At 40.2% G+C, this 10,933-nt stretch overlaps 1 long non-coding RNA gene across 1 annotated transcript; it reads right to left on the bottom strand.

Moving 5' to 3' along the window:
• Nucleotides 1–851: 851 nt before the first annotated feature.
• Nucleotides 852–6,116, bottom strand: LOC134212873 (uncharacterized). Its single transcript, XR_009979365.1, has 3 exons — nucleotides 5,889–6,116; nucleotides 5,028–5,573; nucleotides 852–1,084 (listed from the first exon to the last, which is right to left on the bottom strand). It is a non-coding gene; the product is annotated as an uncharacterized LOC134212873 (long non-coding RNA).
• Nucleotides 6,117–10,933: the final 4,817 nt, after the last annotated feature.

The raw sequence follows: 10,933 nt of genomic DNA, 5'->3' as shown, positions 1-10,933 counted from the left end.
CAGGAAGGTGAAGTTTTTGATAGACAAATCTCGAACAACGAGTTTTTCCATTAGTCCGTCAGAGTACTCTTCAAAATTGGCAAATGATTTGGTCACACAATGAACTTGGACGGTGGCTGTTTTCCATAGTTCCCAAAGTTTCTGCGCGAGCGTGGTTCAGAGGTGAGGACTTAAGCCGAGGCTTCATTCGCACGATGTCGAGACTTATGTCCAATCACTATTCACTAAACGCACACCTCTATAGAATAAACCTGGTCGATAGCAACCTATGTAGGTGTGGAGCCGGTTACGATGACATCGATCACGTAGTTTGGTATTGCTCGGAAAACGACGCCTCCAGAGAGCAACTATTGGATACCCTTGTGGCCCGAGGTAAACAACCCTACAGGGAAGTAAGAGGTGTTTTGGGGGATCGCGATGTGGTTTATATGCAGGCCATCTATGCCTTTCTTTGCTCGTCTGACATAAAAGTCTAATTCCCCTATTTTTTTTTCTTTCTCGTTTTTGTTTTGTTTTTGTCTTATTGTTCTGTGTAATACGAAGCTATGGCCATCCGGAAGATGCTCCCTGACGAACCACAGCTCGAGCCCGACGCTACGCTATACCGTTAATGACGTCAAATACCCGGATGAGCAGCTGTAATACCTCAAACCTAAATCCCAACCTAGTCCGTCCTGAAATTACGCAATCTAACCTTGAGTCGCCACGAGTATCTTGGTCTATACCCTTTCCCTTTACTAACTGTTGATAATAAGATGATATCGATTGTAAATATCATAAAGTCTCGGCTCCGTTAAGTGTTATACACGCCTGAGCCTGTCAAATAAACGCAATAGATAAAAAAAAAAAAATCATCATTCTCACTTCGCTGGTCTAGAAAGAGAAAAGAATCCGCGGGGAAACCGTAGAAATCGTCTTCGTCGGAATCCTCATCCTCCCTTTTTCTTTTCGAACAGCTACTTCTTTCTTTACCTGGAGCGCTTTCTCCGCTGGTAAGGTAAATCTTCTTTCGGCGAGCGCGTTGCAACTGTGGCAGTTTCAACTGGCGTTTATGCGCCAAAATGATTCTGCCGCCCAGAGAAATCTGAAATGTAGTATCGGAGTTGTGTTTTAAAAACTTTGCAGGCAACCAACGTCTGATGTCTGTGCTGTTAAAATTTTTGTAATAAATCAGATCACCGTTTTTTAATTTATTGTAGTCATCATTGTGTATAGTATTATCTACTAAATCGTCCTGTTTATATGACGTTCTTTGTTTAGGTTTAGGGCTATTTTTAGGATTTATCAAATCCAACAGGGTTTTTGGCTTATAACTTAAAAGTCTTTCAGAGGGAAATTGGTTTGCACCCAAACAAATATTACGGTAATTAAAAGGAAGTATGTCAGTTGTTCGTCCGTGTCCATTTTTCTGATTTCTGTGTCAAGTAGCAACTTTTGAGCGAATCCTTCACCACCCGTACCATCCGTTCTGCCTGGCCGTTGCTTTCCGGGTGGTAAGGTGGACTTTTAAGTACTTCAATTCCTTGATTCTCAAAAAACCTGACGAAAGCGTCTGAATTAAAAGGAGGTCCATTATCGGTTACTAAAGTATCCGGCAGTCCAAACCTGGCAAAAATCCTAAGAAAAACGTTAATCACTCTTCTGTGATCCGTACCATGTTTCATATACTCCACCTCAATCCATTTCGTAAAGCTATCGACAATTAGCAGAAATACCTTTTTCTCAAGGTAAAATAATCAGCATGTATTCTGCTGAACGGTTTATTGGTTGCAATCCATTGAGAATAAGGCGGTTTTTTGGTAACAATATTTATTTCGTTACAAATTTTGCAGCTTTTTACAAAATCCTCAACATCTTTATTCAAACCAAACCAATAGACCGTTCTGCGTGCCAACTGTTTGATTTTGTTGATGCCTGAATGGTTCATGTGCAGGAGTTTTAATACTTTTTGTTTCATGGAGTCAGGTACGATCACTCGATCTTGGAACAAAAGACACCCTTCTACTTCCTCAAGATCCTGATAGTGAGAAAAAATATCTACAAAACATCTATCCAATCTTTCTGGCCAGCCTTTCCTCAGGTACTGCAGTAGGGTCTGCAAAAAATCATCTTTGGAAGTTTCTTCTGCTACTTCTTTATAATCTAAGGGGAACTCATTCGAAAAATTCAGATTTTTTACGTAATCAACTGATAAATGCTTCGGAACTTCTGTAGATAGTGGAAATCGTGAACAAAAGTCTGCGTTCCCTAATCTTGAAGAAGGACGATAAATTATGTCGAAATCATAGATGGCTAACTCCATCACATATCGTTGTAAACGTGTGACTGCAATCGGTTGCTTTCCTTCTTTCCCAAATATCCCTATAAGCGGTTTATGATCTGTAAAATAGTGAACTTCATTCCATATAGAAATTTATGGAATTTCTTAACAGTGCTAACAACCGCTAGGGCCTCCAGATGTAAGATAGGGTATTTTTTCTGGGCATCGTTGAGTGAGAAAGAAACAAAGCTTATTGGTTTCTCATCACCGTCTACAACATGGGCAATGACGCCCCCAAGGCCATAATTGCATGCATCGGATACTACTACTACAGGTTTGTATGGGTCAAAATATTCTAGCAGTGTAGGTTTCAACAACATTTTCTTGCAATCATTGAATACTTTGTTGCATTCCAAACTCCAAACATATTTCACGTCTTTCCTTAAAAGTCTGTAGAGACAACTTATGCGGGAAGACAAGTTTGGAATGAACTTGGCGTAAAATGTCAATAGTCCTAAAAATGCCTTCAGTTCCGTAATATTTTGTGGAGCTTTTGCTTCACGAATTGTCTCTACCTTACTAGGGCAAGGAAGCAAGCCCTTGTCAGTCAGAACATGTCCTAAATAAGGCAGTTCATTGACGAAAAATTTACATTTTTTTAAATTTACTTTAATGTTGGCTTTGGATAATCGTTCCAAAACCAATAAAAGCTTATTCATACAATCTTGAAAATCTTCACCTGCTATAAGTACGTCATCTAAGTATACTGAGACGTTTTGTAAACCTGCCAAAACTTGGTCCATAACCTTCTGAAAAATGGCCGCGCTGGATGATGCACCTTGGGGCAATCTATTGTAAGAGTAAAGTCCCTTAATCGTGTTGATTACTAAAAACTTCCTCGATCTTTCAGATAAAAGTAATTGGGTGTACGCACCCTCTAAATCTAGAGCGCAAAAAACTTTAGATCCGGAAAGATTAGCAAATAAGTCCTGTGCTACGGGCAATGGATATGAGTTTGGGAGTATTACTTTATTAATAGAGACTTTACAGTCTATTACAAGTCTAATGTTGTTATCCTTTTTAATAATTACAATAACTGGAGAAGCCCATTCACTGACTTCTACAGGCGTTATAACTCCATCTTTCTCCAATTCGTCCAAATAATCTAAAACTCTTTGACGTAGGCGCAAAGGTACTTGATAAGCCTTTTTAAAAATCGGTGTTTCCTCCTTCAAGACCAAATCGCCAGAAAAACCTACTATTGGACTTGAAAAATCCTTATTAAAAACAGTAGGAAACTTACTTTTGATGCTGTCGATCAAACTCTCTCTGCTTTGTAAACCGATGTTTCCAACCGGCAATGTCAAATTCATAAATGTATTTCGCCATCCTTCGAAAAACTCGTCCAACCACGAGCGACCCATGAGCGGGATAAAATCGTTCTGGCAGCGTAAAACCACCAAATATAGTTGTTTCTGCATTCCATTCAGTTGAACTGTTACTTGCACTTTTCCTAAAACTGTTAGCTTGCTTCCGCTTATAACTACTAATCTTTTATTACATTTTGCAATTTCAAATGTTGAAAATTTCTATAATAGTTCCTCTGGTATAACTGTTTCTGCTGATCCGCAATCTACTTCCATTGTAAGGCGTTGTCTCTCAATGTTGATTTCCACATAGCAAGGTTCGTTTTGTCGATTAGTTGATACAATGTTCAAACAAGGTGAGTCTTCCTCATCCGAACTCGAACTAATGTCTGCTTTCAAACGCTTGAAAATTTCAGTTGTTTCCGACACAGAGGGTTTAGACTTTGGTGAATCTACAAACTTTACACTGTAACTTTTGCTATCAGGGCTTTTTCTATTCAGTCTGTAGCAATATTTTCGCGTGTGGCCTCTCTTTTTACAAAAGGAACAAAAATATGAAGGCTTAACTGCATCGTTATAGTTTCCTATTGCGAAATTTACCAGAACTTCTACCTCTAGAATACGATCTAGACCTATCGTGCTCGTAGCTTCTGCTTCTGCTTCTGTATCTGCCTCTAGAGGTGTCTGGTTTGGGACCCAGTCTATTTACAATGCTGACTCTCTTGTCATCATCATTCAATATACGTGTTCTACTAGAAGATATTTCCTGATTTAGTATAATCTTCTCTGCTTTAGAGGCTGATAAGTCCTCCTCGTCGAATAAACGTTTTTGCAAATTATGATCATAAACACCGATCACTAGCATGTCCCTAATTGCCCTGTCCTTGAAGTCACCAAATCCACATTTTTCAGCCAAAACTTTAACGGCAATTACAAAATCTTCCAATTTTTCAAATTTGCCTTGCCGTCTCGTCCAAAATTTGAAGCTATGTATAACTTCAGAATCTATCTTGTCGTATCTGTTTTTCAGTTTGTCCGTCATTTGTTTGTATGTCAAGTCCTTTAAGTCTTGTCCGGGAAACAGTTTCTTCAGTTCGGTGAAAACCTCAATACCGCATACAGCCAAAATGAAGTTTTATATCGTTCAACTGGATATTGATTGTGCTCAAACATATATTCGAGCTGCTCAAGGTATTGGGAAAACGGTATGGATCCAGGCAAGTAAGGATCCGGAGCAGTAACCATAGACATTCTTAAAAGTAAACAAAACAAAAGTGCTCTCAATATGCAAACGGATCAACAAATTGTCTCAAAAATTGAAATAAATAGCATTCAAACTGATTCTGTTGTAAATACGTTAACCCAAGCGAAATCAAATAAAAACAATGATGTTCACGTACCTGTTATCGTTGTTACTTAGTAAATTGGTAATCCTTTAACCACTATGTTGTCCCGGATAGGACACGTCTTCTCCCGAACAATTCCACACGAAGCAGGGATAAACACTCCTAACAACAGCAGCAGCTCAACGTGATCGTCTGAATGGAAAGGGTAACAACAACAGCCAGCAGTATACAGCACTAAAAACTCCGTCCGCAGCAAACCGAATCCACCAAAATCAACCAAAACAGCAGCTATCGATGATCGCACTAGATTCACCAGCCTACCGATGCACCAGAGTTCAATGAACGTAGCGCCGAAAATAAACGCTTCGATGCACTTTCAGCTCTCTCTACTATGTGGTTTGTTTACTCTGCGTTAACTCACTTATCACTTCTCAGCTACGCTTGAACGATGTGAACGGAGACAAAAGATCGCAATCTCTCTCGACGTCTCGATCGGGTGATGGTTATCGCTGGATGCTGATACTGATCCTTTTCCGCAGCGTTCCTCTACGATCACTCAAGTGCCCTAAGGCATGCAGGGTTGGCGAGTAGCGTAAAATGCTGTAAAGATTGAATTGTACAATGTGAAACAAGCGTTTATACAATAGAGCTCAAATGAGAACCCACGCCAAAAGAATCACAGAATGGCGGTTGCGATGAGAAAAATGAAAAGTTCTCTAAATAGATTTACAATCCATATAACGACGATCAAAATGGCTAAAATTGCTATTATTCTGGAGAAAAAAAAACTTATATTCAATGTCTCAGAAAAATAGTACAATAGATAGTCAAAGCCAAAAAATATAATTCAAAGAAATTTCCAACAAATGATTCCAAAAAATAATCCTCTTTTGAGTTAAACAAAACGATACTTACGCCGATATTAAAAAATTCACTAACTAATGTATGTACAGTCTTAACTTACTATGTACAGAAAAAAAATAGAAAAAAATGCACTTATGATTACTAGAATTCACTGCTTTATAATTCAATTTCATCCACGTCGCCACTGAAAAGTTCTTGGTTTCGGATTTGGCTAGCACAAGAAAAGTAAACCTTTTAAATTGATGGTCTAAACAGAACTGATTTATTCGTTTTCTTCTCGACTACATTAATCTGAGTTTGCCTAATCTTTCTCATGCTCACACCTCTCTTCGATCTCTACCTCTCAATCTCTTTTAACGTATTTGGTTAACCTTCGAGTGGACACTACAGGTTCGAGGCCGCATCTCTCCATCCTCGAATACGCCCCATGCTGCCCAAGTCGTTTTGGCAGACCAGGCCCATCTCGCTCGCTGCGCTCCACGTCGTCTCCTACCTGCCGGATCGAAAGCGAACACCATCTTTGCAGGGTTGCTGTCCGGCATTCTTGCAACATGCTCTACCCATCGTACCCTTCCGGCTTTAGCTACCTTCTGGATACTGGGTTCGCCGTAGAGCTGGGCGAGCTCATGGTTCATTCTTCGCCGCCACACACCGTCTTCTTGCACACCGCCAAAGATGGTCCTAAGCACCCGTCTCTCGAATACTCCGAGTGCTTGCAAGTCTTCCTCGAGCATTGTCCATGTTTCATGTCCGTAGAGGACAACCGGTATTATTAGCGTCTTGTACATGATACATTTGGTGCGGTGGCGAGTCTTGTTTGACCGCAGTTTCTTCTGGAGCCCGTAGTAGTCCCGACTTCCACAGATGATGCGCTTTCGTATTTCACGACTAACGTTGTTATCAGCCGTTAGCAAGGATCCGAGGTAGACGAATTCCTCGACCACCTCGAAGGTATCCCCGTCTATCGTAACACTGCTTCCCAGGCGGGCCCTGTCGCGCTCGGTTTTGCCCACAAGCACGTACTTTGTCTTTGACGCAGTCACCACCAGTTCAACTTTTGTTGCTTCACGTTTCAGGCGGGTGTACAGTTCTGCCACCTTTGCAAATGTTCGGTCGACAATGTTGCTGAATTTGTAATGTTTGTTCTTTGAAAATACTGTCTAATGTTATGCCGAGACATTGTTAAGTCAATAGTTTCGCAGTGTTGATTGTAAACAGCCATCATTCGGCTGAGAGGCCCAAATTTGGCGTAATTTGTTCGGCAGTGGTTAATTAAAAATAATGCTCTATGTCGAAGTAGCCGAGAAGGTATGTAAAAGTTAAATTTCGATAAAATTTCAGTTGAATCAACACGTTGAGAAACTATATCGTTAACAAATGAAACCGTTGCACATTCTCGACGCTCTTTCAAAGTTTGTATATTTATAAGCATGCAACGTGCTTCATAAGATGGAAGAGGAAATGACGTCCAACCTAATTTACGAAGAGCGTATAATAAAAATTGTTTTTGTACTGACTCTATTCTTTCTTCATGTGTGGTTGTATAAGGCGACCATACAATCTTACAATATTCCAGTATAGATCGTACATATGAAATATTTAGTGTTTTGATTGTATAGGGATCCTGAAAGTTGAAGCAAAAACGCTTGATAAAGCCTAGCATATTATTAGCTTTGTGGATGATTGTGTTATAGTGATCAACAAGAGTTAGTTTCGAATCTAAAATCACTCCTAAATCCCTAACTCTTTCGTGTCTTTCTACAGTATTGTTCCCTAATACAATTTGTGTATTTGGTGTTATTCTTTTTCTGCTGAATGATATTATGTTGCATTTCTTAACATTCAGTTGCAATAGGCTTTTTCTGCACCATGTATAGAACATGTGTATTTCATTCTGGAATATGATTATGTCGTCTTCATTTTTTATTTCCATAAATAGCTTTATGTCATCGGCATACATTAAAATCTTTATATTTTTGAGAATGAAGGTAATGTCATTTACATATAATATAAATAAAAGAGGGCCAAGATGAGAGCCTTGTGGAACTCCTGAAGTGACTTGAATGGGATTGGATTTCTTTCCGTTAAATTTTATTATTTGTTGCCGGTCTGTGAGATAAGATTCAAGCCATCTAAGGAGTCCTGGCTCAATTTAAATTTTTTGCAATTTGAAGAATAACAATGGAATGTCAATGCGATCAAACGCCTTGCTAAAGTCAGCGTATAGAGCTTCCACGTAGTTACCATTATCCATTGCATTAAGAGAATAGTCAATGAATTCTATTAAATTTGTAGCGGTAGAGCGACCTTTGAAAAATCCATGCTGCTTATTCGTAATTCTGTTTTTAAGTTGTGAAAATAATTTTTCATTGATAATGGATTCAAAAAGTTTGGGAATGCAAGAGATAATGGCTATTCCACGGCCTGATTTGAAGATAGGCACAAGATAGGAGCTTTTCCATACCCTGGGAAAATTTCCGGATTCCAATGACAATCTGAAGAGCCAAAACAAAGGTGCAGTCAGCTCTTTAGCCAGACTCTTCATAAATATCGGTGGAATTCCGTCAGTACCAGGGCCTTTAGAAGCATCTAAGTTTTTTAAAGCGTTTAGAATATCGTTCACCATGATCTGATTAACACCGATATCCCTAGCGAATTCTGGGATAGGCGCAAAAAAATCTAGGTCGCGATCTTGTTCCGAAAAGGTGGTGTATATTTCTTGGAAGAAATCTCCAAAAAGATTACAGATATCTTCCGAGCAATTACCGACGCGTTCGTCTAAATACATGGTTGATGGAAAATTGTCTGATTTTAATTTTGATTTTACGTAATTGAAGAAGTTCTTTGGACATGACTTTATTTCGTTTTCTGTTTTCGTGTTGTGATCTTCAAATGCTACATCAATTGCTAATTTTAATTGATCGCAGATGATTAAATATTTTTCAAAATTTTCATTCGTCTTGTCTAGCTTGTAAGTTTTATGTAATTTTTGTTTGCGATTCTTTAAATTTTTTATTTGCCTATTGTACCAAATTGGATATTTTGAATTTCCGCTCCGTCGTTTTCTTCTTTTTGGGACCTCGTCAATAATAATATAAAAAATAATGTTATAAAAGACATCAAAGGAAGATTCAATATTACCTTCATTTTCTAAAATTTGCTTCCAGTTAAATCTACTTAGCTTATGTCTTATGTTGTCATAGTTTGCTTTATTGTATTCAAGGACTTGTTCAAAGTCATAGTCGCCGGGTTTTTTTATATTCATGAACGAACACACGAACACAGAGTATTCGATTGCCGTGAGGAATGTTTCGTTTTTCCATAAGGGATTCAATGATTTAGTCACACAGAAATCTTCTTGAATATTGGTTAGTAGGAGATCAAGGTAACAGTTTTGTTGATTTTTAATGTGATTGATTTGGTAAAATCCTAGGCTAGCAGTTCTGTCAAATATAAACATAAGTGTTTCATTTTCCCCAGCGACTGGAAGTAGAATTTGTTCGTTCTCTGAATCCGGAATAAAGTCAACGGTGCGTTGGTTAAAGTCTCCGTAAATATGTACTTTGACTTCAGGTGGAAGTCCCGATAAAATTTCTTCTGCAGTTTTTAAAAAACTTTCATAAGATGTTGTTTGCGCATGTTCCGGTGGGAAATACACAGAGGAGAAAACATGGGTTTCTCCTGCAATGTTAGATTTCACCCAAACATGCTCAAAGTTCTTATATTTGTTGGTAGTTATTATTTCTGAATCAAAATTGCTAGAGATTGCGATTAGAACTCCACCGCCAGACTTTTTTTTAGATTCTAAGAAATCGCGATCGTCCCTGAATACATTGTCCATGTCATCCGCGAAACAAATAACTGGATTGACTGGATCTGTTCGATCTGTGGTAACTGGATCTGTTACGTCGTACCCCGGCTGATCCATCCGGCTCTCCGCATGACAACTTCTAGTGCAATGTTGAACAACAGGCACGAAAGTCCATCACCTTGTCTTAGTCCCCGGCGCAATTCGAACGAACTGGATTGTTCGCCCGAAATCTTCACACAGTTTTGCACTCATCCACCGTTGCTTTGATCAGTCTGGTAAGCTTCCCAGGAAAGCTGTTCTCGTCCATAATTTTCCATAGCTCTATGCGGTCTGCACTGTCGTATGCCGCCTTGAAATCAACGAACAGATGGTGCGTTGGGGTTTGGTATTCACGGCATTTTTGAAGGATTTGCCGTACAGTAAAGATCTGGTCCGCTGTCGAGCGGCCGTCAACGAAGCCGGCTTGATAACTTCCCACGAACTCGTTCACTAATGGTGACAGACGACGGAAGATTATCTGGGATATCACTTTGTAGGCGGCATTAAGGATGGTGATCGCTCGAAAGTTCTCACACTCCAGTTTGTCGCCTTTCTTGTAGATGGGGCATATAACCCCTTCCTTCCACTCCTCCGGTAGCTGTTCGGTTTCCCAGATTCTGACTATCAGTTTGTGCAGGCAAGTGGCCAGCTTTTCCGGGCCCATCTTGATGAGCTCAGCTCCGATATCATCCTTACCAGCTGCTTTATTGGTCTTTAGCTGTTGAATGGTATCCTCAACTTCCCTCAAGGTGGGGGCTGGTTGGCTTCCATCGTCCGCTGAACTGACGTAGTCATCTCCTCCGCTGCCTTGACTTTCACTGCCTGTACTCTCAGCGCCATTCAAATGTTCCTCGTTGTGCTGCTTCCACTTTTCGATCACCACACGTTCGTCCGTCAAGATGCTCCCATCCTTATCCCGGCACATTTCGGCTAGCGGCACGAAGCCTTTGCGGGATGCGTTGAGCTTCTGGTAGAAAGTGCGTGTTTCTTGAGAACGGCACAGCTGTTCCATCTCCTCGCACTCCGCTTCTTCCAGGCGGCGTTTCTTCTCCTGAAAAATGCAGGTCTGCTGTCTCCGCTTCCGTCTATAACGTTCCATGTCCTGCCTGGTACCTTGCTGCAGCGCAACCGTCCGCGCGCGTCCTTCTCCTCCAGAATCTGTCTGCACTCTTCGTCGAACCAATCGTTCCGTCGACTTCGATCCATATACCCGACGTTGTTCTCCGCTGCATCGTTAATGGCTGCT

This window comes from Armigeres subalbatus, chromosome 1, assembly GCF_024139115.2.
Source record: "Armigeres subalbatus isolate Guangzhou_Male chromosome 1, GZ_Asu_2, whole genome shotgun sequence".
Classification (NCBI taxonomy): Eukaryota; Metazoa; Arthropoda; class Insecta; order Diptera; family Culicidae; genus Armigeres; species Armigeres subalbatus.
The sequence above is the reverse complement of the archived record's forward strand: the minus strand, read 5'-3'. Positions and strand labels throughout refer to the sequence as shown.